The sequence below is a fragment of the Procambarus clarkii genome, chromosome 81 (genome assembly GCF_040958095.1).
Source record: "Procambarus clarkii isolate CNS0578487 chromosome 81, FALCON_Pclarkii_2.0, whole genome shotgun sequence".
Classification (NCBI taxonomy): domain Eukaryota; kingdom Metazoa; phylum Arthropoda; class Malacostraca; order Decapoda; family Cambaridae; genus Procambarus; species Procambarus clarkii.
Genome location: NC_091230.1, coordinates 24,637,720 through 24,649,334, shown reverse-complemented (window position 1 = coordinate 24,649,334; position 11,615 = coordinate 24,637,720). Strand labels below are relative to the sequence as shown.

Here is an 11,615-nt window from a genome sequence, read left to right as displayed (position 1 = left end):
CTTACCTGGCACAGGAGCGGGGCCAGTAGCACAGGCTATGGTGAGCCCGTAACTTACCTGGCACAGGAGCGGGGCTAGTAGCACAGGCTATGGTGATCCCGTGGTGGACTTACCTGGCACAGGAGCGGGACCAGTAGCACAGGCTATGGTGAGCCCGTGGTGGACTTACCTGGCACAGGAGCGGTGCTGAATGTGAGCAAGGAGTAGGGTGGAAGGGTTCTTATAGTCTGCGTATTCTCTATTTGGCCTTACGGGCTATTCATACCCGTGCCACCTCTTGGGTGGCTTAATCTTTATCAATCATCTATTTGGCACAGGTGGGTACAGCAGTAGACAACTTGTGACTCCTGTTGGCAGGCTGAGAGCTCTTTGTTCCCATAGATCATGGTTCTCTACTAGTTTTACCTGCAACACGATCCACCAATCAGTTAACAACCAGGTACAAAGTAAAATCTAACTAAGTTATCCACCGCCTGAGTAAGGCAGACATGAGTAACAGTGGACCAGCCAGAGGATTAACGCCTGCGCAGGAATATCACTGTGAAAATAGATGCATAACTGAAAAGGTGGTGCCTAGTCAATTCTCCCCTGTCATGACTCAAACTGGAGTGGAGGGGGCCACAGAGCTACTCCACTCCGGTTTTACTCTTGTATTTGGAATCAAAGCAAGATTGTATACTTAACACGAAGGTAGTAATTGTGTGTTTGACACCATCCTTCCAGTAGGGGAGGAGAGGCTTCCCTGGTGAGGGGGGAGTGTGTTAGGGCCAGGGGAGGATATTACGGTTCTTTAATTCTTACTAGTAGATCGCATTTTTTAAAGGATTGGCCGATTCCGTAACAAACGCGACCTATTATGTGAGAGGATTGTCTATGATCTGAGCATTAATTAGAAGGGGCAAGGAAGGAGAGCGCTCACGTCAACTTACAACGGAGGGAGCCTCCAGAGGGCGCAGCTTCCTCGCCTCCGCGAAGGCCTGCAGGCAGGGTAGGGGGCTGGTGAAGCCTTGCCCTCCTGCACCACACCGTGACGCTCGTCATGGTGCCCAACCTGGGGAAGATGATGTGCGTGTGGCCTAGAATGCGTCAGCGCGACAGTCCGAGAATTAATTTTGTTTGAGGAGAAACATGGCGGGACATGGTCGGCGGGGTGATCAAGTTTGCCACACTTAGCGTCGCAGCCTCACGGTGATGCTGCGACGGCTGCCAACACTCTCCCGGCTCCCTAAAACACACACAAATGAAGACAAAATAGATTTCAACACTTCCCTACCACCATGGACAGTTTACACTGAGCGTCACCTTCATCTTGAAGACGAAGGTGAACAAATCCACAAGGGCCGTGACGAGGGTTCGAACCTACGTCCGAGAGGATCACACACGCGCCTTAATCGACTGAGCTACTGCATGGATAAGAATTGCAACCGGGAAATCAACTTGACCTACCCTGGATCCTGCAGGCTCTCCGAGACTTCCCAACACGAAGGTGTTGGGAAGGGAGAGCGGGCAGTGACTGCAGAACTGGCCGGGTCCGCCTTGGATGTCCATATTATTATTACTTTTATATGGTTCTCCATTCACCAACACTGATTATATTGCTACGGAGATGGGCGGACGCCGAGGGAAACCTGTGCTCTGGACACAGCCAGACAACTATGGTGTCCTTGTTAGCTAGAATAGCTTTATCCCCAAATGCGCACCACCTTCCCCTACAACGAAGGGCATGTGACTATGTATAGCCAGAATCTTGACGAGTTTGGAGACGGTCAAGACCCGATAACATATTGACATGGCTGAGAGAGGAGAGTACCAGGCGACGTAAACCTTTGCTCTCTAACTCCTGGACGAGGACCTCTTCCAGAATAATTATGACAAAGTTGAACTCTGAAACTCCACTCACCCTCGCCTTTCCTTCCTTCCCTTTCCTGTTCTTCACCTTCCTTTGCTGTCATCTCCTTCACCCTCCCCCCTATCATCCTATTCCATCCTGGTCCCTGAGGTAGGCCCCCTTGCCCAATACGGTGCCCAGGTCCCTGAGGTAGGCCCCCTTGCCCAATACGGTGCCCAGGTCCCTGAGATAGGCCCCCTTGCCCAATACGGTGCCCAGGTCCCTGAGGAAGGCTCCTGGAGCGTCATATTGTCTGGCATCAAGAGGTGCCGAGGTTCCAGAAGGCAGTATTCCCTTATTTCTTGCTGTGTCTGGCTGCCCGGGGTGGCAGGATGCACATTAAAAGGATGCTGCAAGTACTCTGAAACCGAGTCTCTGCGGCGATGTAAGACTTGGCCCGGATAACACCTTTGAGAAAACACCAAAACAGCACAGTTTTCGAATGTAGTGAAGTTTTCCGGATAGCGCGCACACACACGCACTGATCTCATCAAACTCCCTATTGAGAGAACATTCAAGTAAAGGTAATTATGAGAAAGTGCCAAGCCATCTTGACTATATGGGAGCATCCAAGAGATGCCGTAGATAGCCTCAGAAAAGAGCCTGAGGACATTAACTCGGGTCAGTAGAGTGAAAGATATGTCGTAGGGTACTCACGTCAAGTCCAAGCCAGCGTCGAAGCGCGCCCCTCCATTCAAAACGTTCAGAATATATTCACATTGCCTATAAGCAACGTTTTGCGTCATGTAAACATGCGCAGCTACCCACACAACATGGGGGGATAGAAGGTATGTAAACACACCAGCAGTATGTAAACAGTGAGGTCGGGGCGAAGGTCAACGTTGACTGGTCATTTACGTCAGGCTATTTACAAGTCTGGATGGAGATATGAGGAGGTACAAGGGTCGCAGGATGTTAGTCACTGCCTGACGACCAGTGCTGCTGGCTCTCTCCTTCACCGAAGTCCAACGTTCACTACTTGCATAACATCTTGTGAATGGTTGGGCCGGTGTGTGTGGCACTGACCGAGACGGCCAGGGTGAGGCACGCACGCACGCGCGCACACATACACACACACACACACACACACACACACACACACACACACACACTCAGGAATCTCAGGAATCTGTACACCTGTTGATTGACGGTTGAGAGGCGGGACCAAAGAGCCAGAGCTCAACCCCCGCAAACACAACTAGGTGAGTACAACTAGGTGAGTACACACACACACACACACACACACACACAGTTGATTGACAGTTGAGAGGCGGGACTAAAGAGCCAGAGCTCAACCCCCGCAAGCACAACTAGGTGAGTTTACAATCCTCGAATAATGCCTAATAATTCTGGAATTCTATGATAAAATAACAAGACTAAGGCAGGACAAGGAAGCATGGGCAGACTGCATATTTCTGGACTGCCAAAAAGTCTTTGATACAGTACCGCACATGAGACTGCTATTCAAACTTGAGAGGCAGGCGGGAGTAAGCGGAAAACTACTAACATGGGTAAGGAATTACCTAACAGGCAGGAGCCAGATAGTATCAGTAAAGGGAAAGAAGTCGGACTGGCGAACAGTAACGAGTGGAGTGCCTCGAGGGTCGGTGCTGGGACCAGTTCCATCTCTCTAATATACATAAACGTTATGTCTACAGGAGTTGAGTCCTATATGTCGGTTTGTGGATGACGCAAAATTAATGAGACGAGTTGTGACAGATGAGGATTGTAGGATCCTCCGAGAGGAATTGAACAGCTTGCAGAAATGATCGGAGAAATGGATACCGGAATTCAACACGAGCAAGTGTATAGTTATGGAAATGTGACAGGAGACCAAAGGGACGGTACACAAAGAAGGGAAACTACCTATCTGGGATAATTCGAGAAAGATATCTGGGAGTGGACGTAACACCAAATCTAACTCCTGAGGCACATATAAAAATTATAACAGTTGCGTACTCTACGTTAGCAAAAGTTAGAACATTCAGAAACCTAAGTAAGAAGGCCTTCAGAGCGCTTTACCCTGAGTATGGTTTTTTTTTTTTTTTTTTTTTTTTTTTTTTAGATATATACAAGAGTTGTTACATTCTTGTACAGCCACTAGTACGCGTAGCGTTTCGGGCAGGTCCCTGGAATACGATCCCCTGCCGCGAAGAATCCTTAAAGTAAGACTATGTAAGACCAGTCTTACTGCATGTCGCGCCATCATGGAGCCCCGACCTGAAGAAACACACATATTAACTGGGAAAGGTTCAGAAGTTTGCGACGAGGCTTGTCTCAGAATTACGAGGGATGGGGTATGAAGAGCGACTGAAGAAACTGAACCTGACGACGCTAGACAAAAAAAAGGAGATAGTGGAGAGATATTATAGAGACATAAAAATACTTAGGGGGATTGACAAAGTGGAAATAGAGAAAATGGTCATACTAAATACCAAGAGAACAAAGGGGCATGGATGAACGCTTGACTCAGATGTGTCATAGGGATATTATAAGGTTTTCTTTTAGCGTAAGAGTAGTGGGAAACTAGAATGAACTAAAGGAACAAGTTGCGGAAGCAAAACTCTATTTATAATTTTAAAAGTAGTTATGATAGAGAGAGATAGGACAGGAGTCATTGCTTTAAATAACCGGCGGCTAGAAAGACGGGATCCAAGAGCCAATGTTCGATCCTGCAGGGACAAATAGGTGAGTACACACACATACACGTTTTACACACAATGGAGCTGTTTGTTATTGTTGAGGTGGTTGGTACCCCTGTTGTTGGTACCCCTGCCGTTGGCACCCCTGTTGTTGTTATTGGTACCCCTGCCGTTGGCCCCCTGTTGTTGTTGGTACCCCTGCCGTTGGTACCCCTGTTGTTGTTGGTAACCCTGCCGTTGGCCCCCTGTTGTTGTTGGTACCCCTGCCGTTGGTACCCCTGCCGTTGGTACCCCTGTTGTTGGTAACCCTGCCGTTGGCCCCCTGTTGTTGTTGGTACCCCTGCCGTTGGCACCCCTGTTGTTGTTGGTACCCCTGCCGTTGGTACCCCTGTTGTTGGTAACCCTGCCGTTGGTACCCCTGTTGTTGTTGGTAACGCTGCCGTTGGCACCCCTGTTGTTGTTGTTGGTACCCCTGTCGTTGGCACCTCTGATGTTGTTGGTACCCCTGTCGTTGGCCCCCTGTTGTTGTTGGTACCCCTGTCGTTGGCCCCCCTGTTGTTGTTGTTGGTACCCCTGTCGTTGGCACCCCTGTTGTTGTTGTTGGTACCCCTGTCGTTGGTACACCTGTTGTTGTTGGTACCCCTGTCGTTGGCACCCCTGTTGTTGTTGTTGGTACCCCTGTCGTTGGCACCCCTGTTGTTGTTATTGGTACCCCTGTCGTTGGTACCCCTGTTGTTATTGGTACCCCTGTCGTTGGTACACCTGTTGTTGTTATTGGTACCCCTGTCGTTGGTACACCTGTTGTTATTGGTACCCCTGTCGTTGGTACACCTGTTGTTATTGGTACCCCTGTCGTTGGTACACCTGTTGTTGTTGGTACCCCTGTCGTTGGCACCCCTGTTGTTGTTATTGGTACCCCTGTCGTTGGTACCCCTGTTGTTATTGGTACCCCTGTCGTTGGTACACCTGTTGTTGTTATTGGTACCCCTGTCGTTGGTACACCTGTTGTTGTTGGTACCCCTGTCGTTGGCACCCCTGTTGTTGTTGTTGGTACCCCTGTCGTTGGCACCCCTGTTGTTATTGGTACCCCTGTCGTTGGTACACCTGTTGTTATTGGTACCCCTGTCGTTGGTACACCTGTTGTTGTTATTGGTACACCTGTTGTTGTTATTGGTACCCCTGTCGTTGGTACACCTGTTGTTATTGGTACCCCTGTCGTTGGTACACTTGTTGTTATTGGTACCCCTGTCGTTGGTACACCTGTTGTTATTGGTACCCCTGTCGTTGGTACACCTGTTGTTATTGGTACCCCTGTCGTTGGTACACTTGTTGTTGTTATTGGTACCCCTGTCGTTGGTACACCTGTTGTTGTTGGTACCCCTGTCGTTGGCACCCCTGTTGTTGTTGTTGGTACCCCTGTCGTTGGCACCCCTGTTGTTGTTATTGGTACCCCTGTCGTTGGTACACCTGTTGTTATTGGTACCCCTGTCGTTGGTACACCTGTTGTTGTTATTGGTACCCCTGTCGTTGGTACACCTGTTGTTATTGGTACCCCTGTCGTTGGTACACCTGTTGTTATTGGTACCCCTGTCGTTGGTACACCTGTTGTTGTTGGTACCCCTGTTGTTGGCACCCCTGTTGTTGGCACCCCTGTTGTTGTTATTGGTACCCCTGTCGTTGGTACACCTGTTGTTGTTATTGGTACCCCTGTCGTTGGTACACCTGTTGTTATTGGTACCCCTGTCGTTGGTACACTTGTTGTTGTTATTGGTACCCCTGTCGTTGGCACCCCTGTTGTTGTTATTGGTACCCCTGTCGTTGGTACACCTGTTGTTGTTATTGGTACCCCTGTCGTTGGTACACCTGTTGTTGTTATTGGTACCCCTGTCGTTGGTACACCTGTTGTTATTGGTACCCCTGTCGTTGGCACCCCTGTTGTTATTGGTACCCCTGTCGTTGGTACACCTGTTGTTATTGGTACCCCTGTCGTTGGCACCCCTGTTGTTGTTATTGGTACCCCTGTCGTTGGTACACCTGTTGTTGTTATTGGTACCCCTGTCGTTGGCACCCCTGTTGTTGTTATTGGTACCCCTGTCGTTGGTACACCTGTTGTTGTTATTGGTACCCCTGTCGTTGGCACCCCTGTTGTTGTTATTGGTACCCCTGTCGTTGGTACACCTGTTGTTGTTATTGGTACCCCTGTCGTTGGTACACCTGTTGTTATTGGTACCCCTGTCGTTGGTACACCTGTTGTTATTGGTACCCCTGTCGTTGGCACCCCTGTTGTTATTGGTACCCCTGTCGTTGGTCCACCTGTTGTTATTGGTACCCCTGTCGTTGGCACCCCTGTTGTTGTTATTGGTACCCCTGTCGTTGGTCCACCTGTTGTTATTGGTACCCCTGTCGTTGGTCCACCTGTTGTTATTGGTACCCCTGTCGTTGGTCCACCTGTTGTTATTGGTACCCCTGTCGTTGGTACACCTGTTGTTGTTATTGGTACCCCTGTCGTTGGTACCCCTTGTCGTTACTGGTACCCCCTATTGTTGTAGGTAACCATTGGTTTTTCCCTATAACTTTTTAAGAAATTTACCGTTTTGCTTCAATATTTTAAATGCTTATTTTTGTATTTATTTTGTCTACATTGAAAGCGAATTTCCCTTTTTCGGGCCATAATGGACAGCCTATACCGCTATGTTTGTTTGTCCAGAATTAACCGCTCTAAACACCCAAGATCGTAATTTTTTTTATGAAAAATTATACCCAAGAGTGAACCTCCGAAAATAATCAGCTGTGGAAAGTTCCAACACGTCTCAGGTTCGTTCATGTCTCGGGTTCATTCATGTCTTGGGTTCATTCATGTCTTGGGTTCGTTCGTGTCTTGGGTTCATTCATGTCTTGGGTTCATTCATGTCTTGGGTTCATTCATGTCTCGGGTTCGTTCATGTCTTGGGTTCGTTTATGTCTCGGGTTCATTCATGTCTTGGGTTCGTTCATGTTTTGGGTTCATTCATGTCTTGGGTTCATTCATGTCTTGGGTTCGTTCGTGTCTTGGGTTCATTCATGTCTTGGGTTCATTCATGTCTTGGGTTCATTCATGTCTTGGGTTCGTTCATGTCTCGGGTTCATTCATGTCTTGGGTTCGTTCATGTCTTGGGTTCGTTCATGTCTTGGGTTCGTTCATGTCTTGGGTTCGTTCATGTCTTGGGTTCATTCATGTCTTGGGTTCATTCATGTCTTGGGTTTGTTCATGTCTTGCGTTCGTTCATGTCTTGGGTTCGTTTATGTCTTGGGTTCGTTTATGTCTTGGGTTCATTCATATCTTGGGTTCATTCATGTCTTGGGTTCGTTCATGTCTTGGGTTCGTTTATGTCTTGGGTTCGTTTATGTCTTGGGTTCATTCATATCTTGGGTTCATTCATGTCTTGGGTTCGTTTATGTCTTGGGTTCGTTCATGTCTTGGGTTCATTCATGTCTTGGGTTCATTCATGTCTTGGGTTCATTCATGTCTTGGGTTCGTTCATGTCTTGGGCTACTACAGGTCGCGGGGCTTAGGGTTCGTAAAGGGATGGCGGTACATAGAAGCTGACGCACTTTCCCTGTGAGTGCATCTAGGTGAGTGCGCCTAGATGAGTGCATCTAGGTGAGTGCATCTAGGTGAGTGCTTCTAGATGAGTGCATCTAGGTGAGTGCGTCTAGGTGAGTGCGTCTAGGTGAGTGCGCCTAGATGAGTGCATCTAGGTGAGTGCGTCTAGGTGAGTGCATCTAGGTGAGTGCGTCTAGGTGAGTGCGTCTAGGTGAGTGCGTCTAGGTGAGTGCACCTAGATGAGTGCATCTAGGTGAGTGCGTCTAGGTGAGTGCACCTAGATGAGTGCATCTAGGTGAGTGCGTCTAGGTGAGTGCACCTAGATGAGTGCATCTAGGTGAGTGCGTCTAGGTGAGTGCGTCTAGGTGAGTGCATCTAGGTGAGTGCATCTAGGTGAAACACTCGCCCTACTTCCCTAATGTGTTTAACGATGAATTAAACGCAATATTATGTATGGAAAATCAAGTTTTAATCAAAAGAATTGTCTGTATTAAGTATACGCCACGGTGGCGCCGCCGACGCCTGCTCAACCCTTCTGCAGCTTCACTCTTACCTGGCATGATAAACACGGGTAGATGAGTAGTGTTGAGGGGGTAGATGAGTAGTGTTGAGGGGTAGATGAGTAGTATTGAGGGGGTAGATGCGTAGTGTTGAGGGGGTAGATGAGTACTGTTGAGGGGGTAGATGAGTAGTGTTGAGGGGTTAGATGCGTAGTGTTGAGGGGGTAGATGAGTAGTGTTGAGGGGGTAGATGCGTAGTGTTGAGGGGGGTTAGGTTAGTAGATAGTGTTCCGGTGGAACAGGTAGTCTATTAATAGACAGGTGATGGAAGAGTAGACGTGTGGGACAGATAGTGTGGGAGAGACATCTGCTGATGTTATCAGATAAGCACTGTGGTAGTGGTGGTGGTTTTCGGGGGGGGAAGGGTTAGGTAGAAGTGGTGAGGGGGGGGGGTGAGGGAAGCTGTGAGGCATGGGAGGGATGGAAGGGGTGAGGTGGTTTATCATATTCTATATTCTATATTTTTTTAAACAAACAAAATGGAAAGGTCGAGGAAAGTTTGAAAATGTGGAATACAGAGTGGGATAAGAGATGGACTGTCTACCTTGCTCTGTGTGTGTGTGTGTGTGTGTGTGTGTGTGTGTGTGTGTGTGTGTGTGTGTGTGTATGTGTGTGTGTGTGTGTGTGTGTGTGTGGTAGCTAACCTAAGCTTATTCTCTTAACACGAAGCTGCAAGTGTTTGTGAAGTTTATTTCTTGTATGTCAAAATATTTTTATCTTTACATGAACACTTACACTCACCCATACGTTCTCAGAAGCTTGTGTACATGTTTTAATGGCAGATTATATCTCTCTCTCTCGTGTGGTTGTATGTTCAGGGCTTCATGGAGCTTCTGGATTGTTTTGGTCACATGGTGGACGGTGTTTGGCTGTTGTTGTTAGTGCCGTGTTTTGTTCTGCTGTAGTTTATACAGGTTAGTTGTCCTTAAGGTGTGGAGGGGCAGTGGAGGGCGTGCGTGGTGCAGGGGGTCAACACCCTGGTATAAGTGTGGCTCTGTCTTCTCACTTTGTCTAAGCATGTTTTTGCTGTTTATTCTGCAATTTTAAGTGATTTTTTATTCTTGGTCTACTTCGAGTCTCGGTATTCTCCGTGTGCTGGGTTCGCTGGTTGTCAAGGGTAATGGGCTCTGGATTTCGTTTTGTAATGTGTATTATTTGGAACTTTTATTTGTTGGTAGTTAATATTTGCCATTGGTTTTTCAGAGTGGTTTATGACTTGTACTGCCGCCTTGGTTGTGTTGACCAGTCAGGTCTTTGGTCATCCTGGTCTGTAGAGTTGCAGCCTCTACATATTGTCCCCATGATGGGGGGGGGGGTCAGGTGTGTACATGTTGACAACACTGGTGATGGGCAGCTCTCCTGTGGTGACCTTACCTGTTGTGTTGTCTGGGCAACAGATAACAGGCGTGTTGTCTGGGCAGCTCCATAGTCCGGGTGTACATCTCTGTGTACCTCCTAGTTTACATATATTGTATTTTAGGCCGGTGTGTGCCAGACTTTGTCGAACGTTTTCAGTACATCTCTGATCACTATATTACATTGCTCAACATTCGTCATGATATTGGCTATATGCGCACAGTCCCTATGGCGCAGTGGTTAACACACTTGCCCAGCGCTTCGCCAGCGATTTATTTGGCCTGGGTTCGTAACCTGGCCGGGGGAGGATTGACTAGGAGCCAATCGTTAACTGTACGGCTCTGTTCACACAGCAGTGAATGGGTACCTGGTTGTTAAACGAATTGGCGGGTCGTATTCCAGGAAAACTAGTGGGTAAGGCTTACCATGAGCTGTGGGAAGGGGCAGCTCTTGGCCTGCTAACAGGAGTCAGCAGTCGTCTGTCCCTCTACCCACCTGTGTAGAAAAACAAAACAAAACTAAACGGATCAGGGTTATAGCTGTATGAGGGGGGGGGGAACTCTCTGATTGCATGATATACTCTTGTTGCTCTTCCATGTGTTTCACCAGTCTGTGGCTGCTGATTTGGGGACAGTGAAGCAGTGAGGGGGTGTATGTGAGGTGCTGGATGGTGGGTAGCAGTAGGGGTAAGGGGGGGGTGAGAGAGGGTTACTAGACAAGAGGTAATTAACAAAGAGGCTCTTATCCCTAGTATCACCTCACGTCCTCAACAGCCACTTAGTCAAAACTCTTATCTTATACCTCCCCGAGGTTTTAGACCCCTTACCCCCCCCACTCCCCCTGTTTAATCACCCAAGCCGACATGGAGAACTTTGCATAAGTTGCCTAAACGATGCTCCATATGAACAAATCCACAAGAGCCGTGATGAGGGTTCGAACCTACGTCCAGGATGATTCCAGATGCTCCACACAACTGCCATTATCACAACCACTCCGCCTCTTAAACCAATACACACTCTGGGTCTTGGGCTCGTGTACGATCTAAGAAGTGTTATAGAAACACAATGGTCCATAAGTCGTCTTATTGGCATAATAAAGACCAGGGGCCAGATTCACGAAGCAGTTACGCAAGCACTTACGAACCTATACATCTTTTATCAATCTTTGGCGGCTTTGTTTACAATTATTAAACAGTTAATGAGCTCCAAAGCACCAGGAGGCTGTTTATAACAATAACAACAGGTGATTGGGTAGTTATCATGCTTGTAAACTGTTTGATAAATGTAACCAAAGCCGTCAAAGATTGAGGAAAGATGCACAGGTTCGTAAGTGCTTGCGTAACTGCTTTGTGAATCTGGCCCCAGGAAGTTAGAGACTGAACCTACACAGAAGTGTGGGCCTTGACCTACCTTAGCTTACCTGGGCTTAATATAGTCTTACCAGGACATGGTAACACAGTATATTAACAAAGCTTTGCCATTAACAAGCTAAACTGCTTTCATGCGGAGCTTCCCTCGAGTTAACCTGAAGAGAAGGCTGCCTAGTATTTATCAAGAGGCTTTTGGTATGTGGACAGCCTAGCAACT

General features: G+C 48.0%; 1 protein-coding gene across 4 annotated transcripts in view; it reads right to left on the bottom strand.

Moving 5' to 3' along the window:
* The window catches only part of LOC138358002 (hepatocyte nuclear factor 4-gamma-like), a 37,914-nt gene that overhangs the window by 25,002 nt on the left and 1,297 nt on the right, over positions 1–11,615 (bottom strand). The window contains exon 1 of one of the 4 annotated variants that reach the window (XM_069315420.1): positions 2,546–2,780. The exons of the other annotated variants lie outside the window; for them this stretch is intronic. The gene's annotated coding sequence lies outside the window, so the exon portion shown is untranslated. Of the gene's footprint in view, positions 1–2,545; positions 2,781–11,615 lie in introns of those variants that run through there. 4 annotated transcript variants of the gene reach the window in all.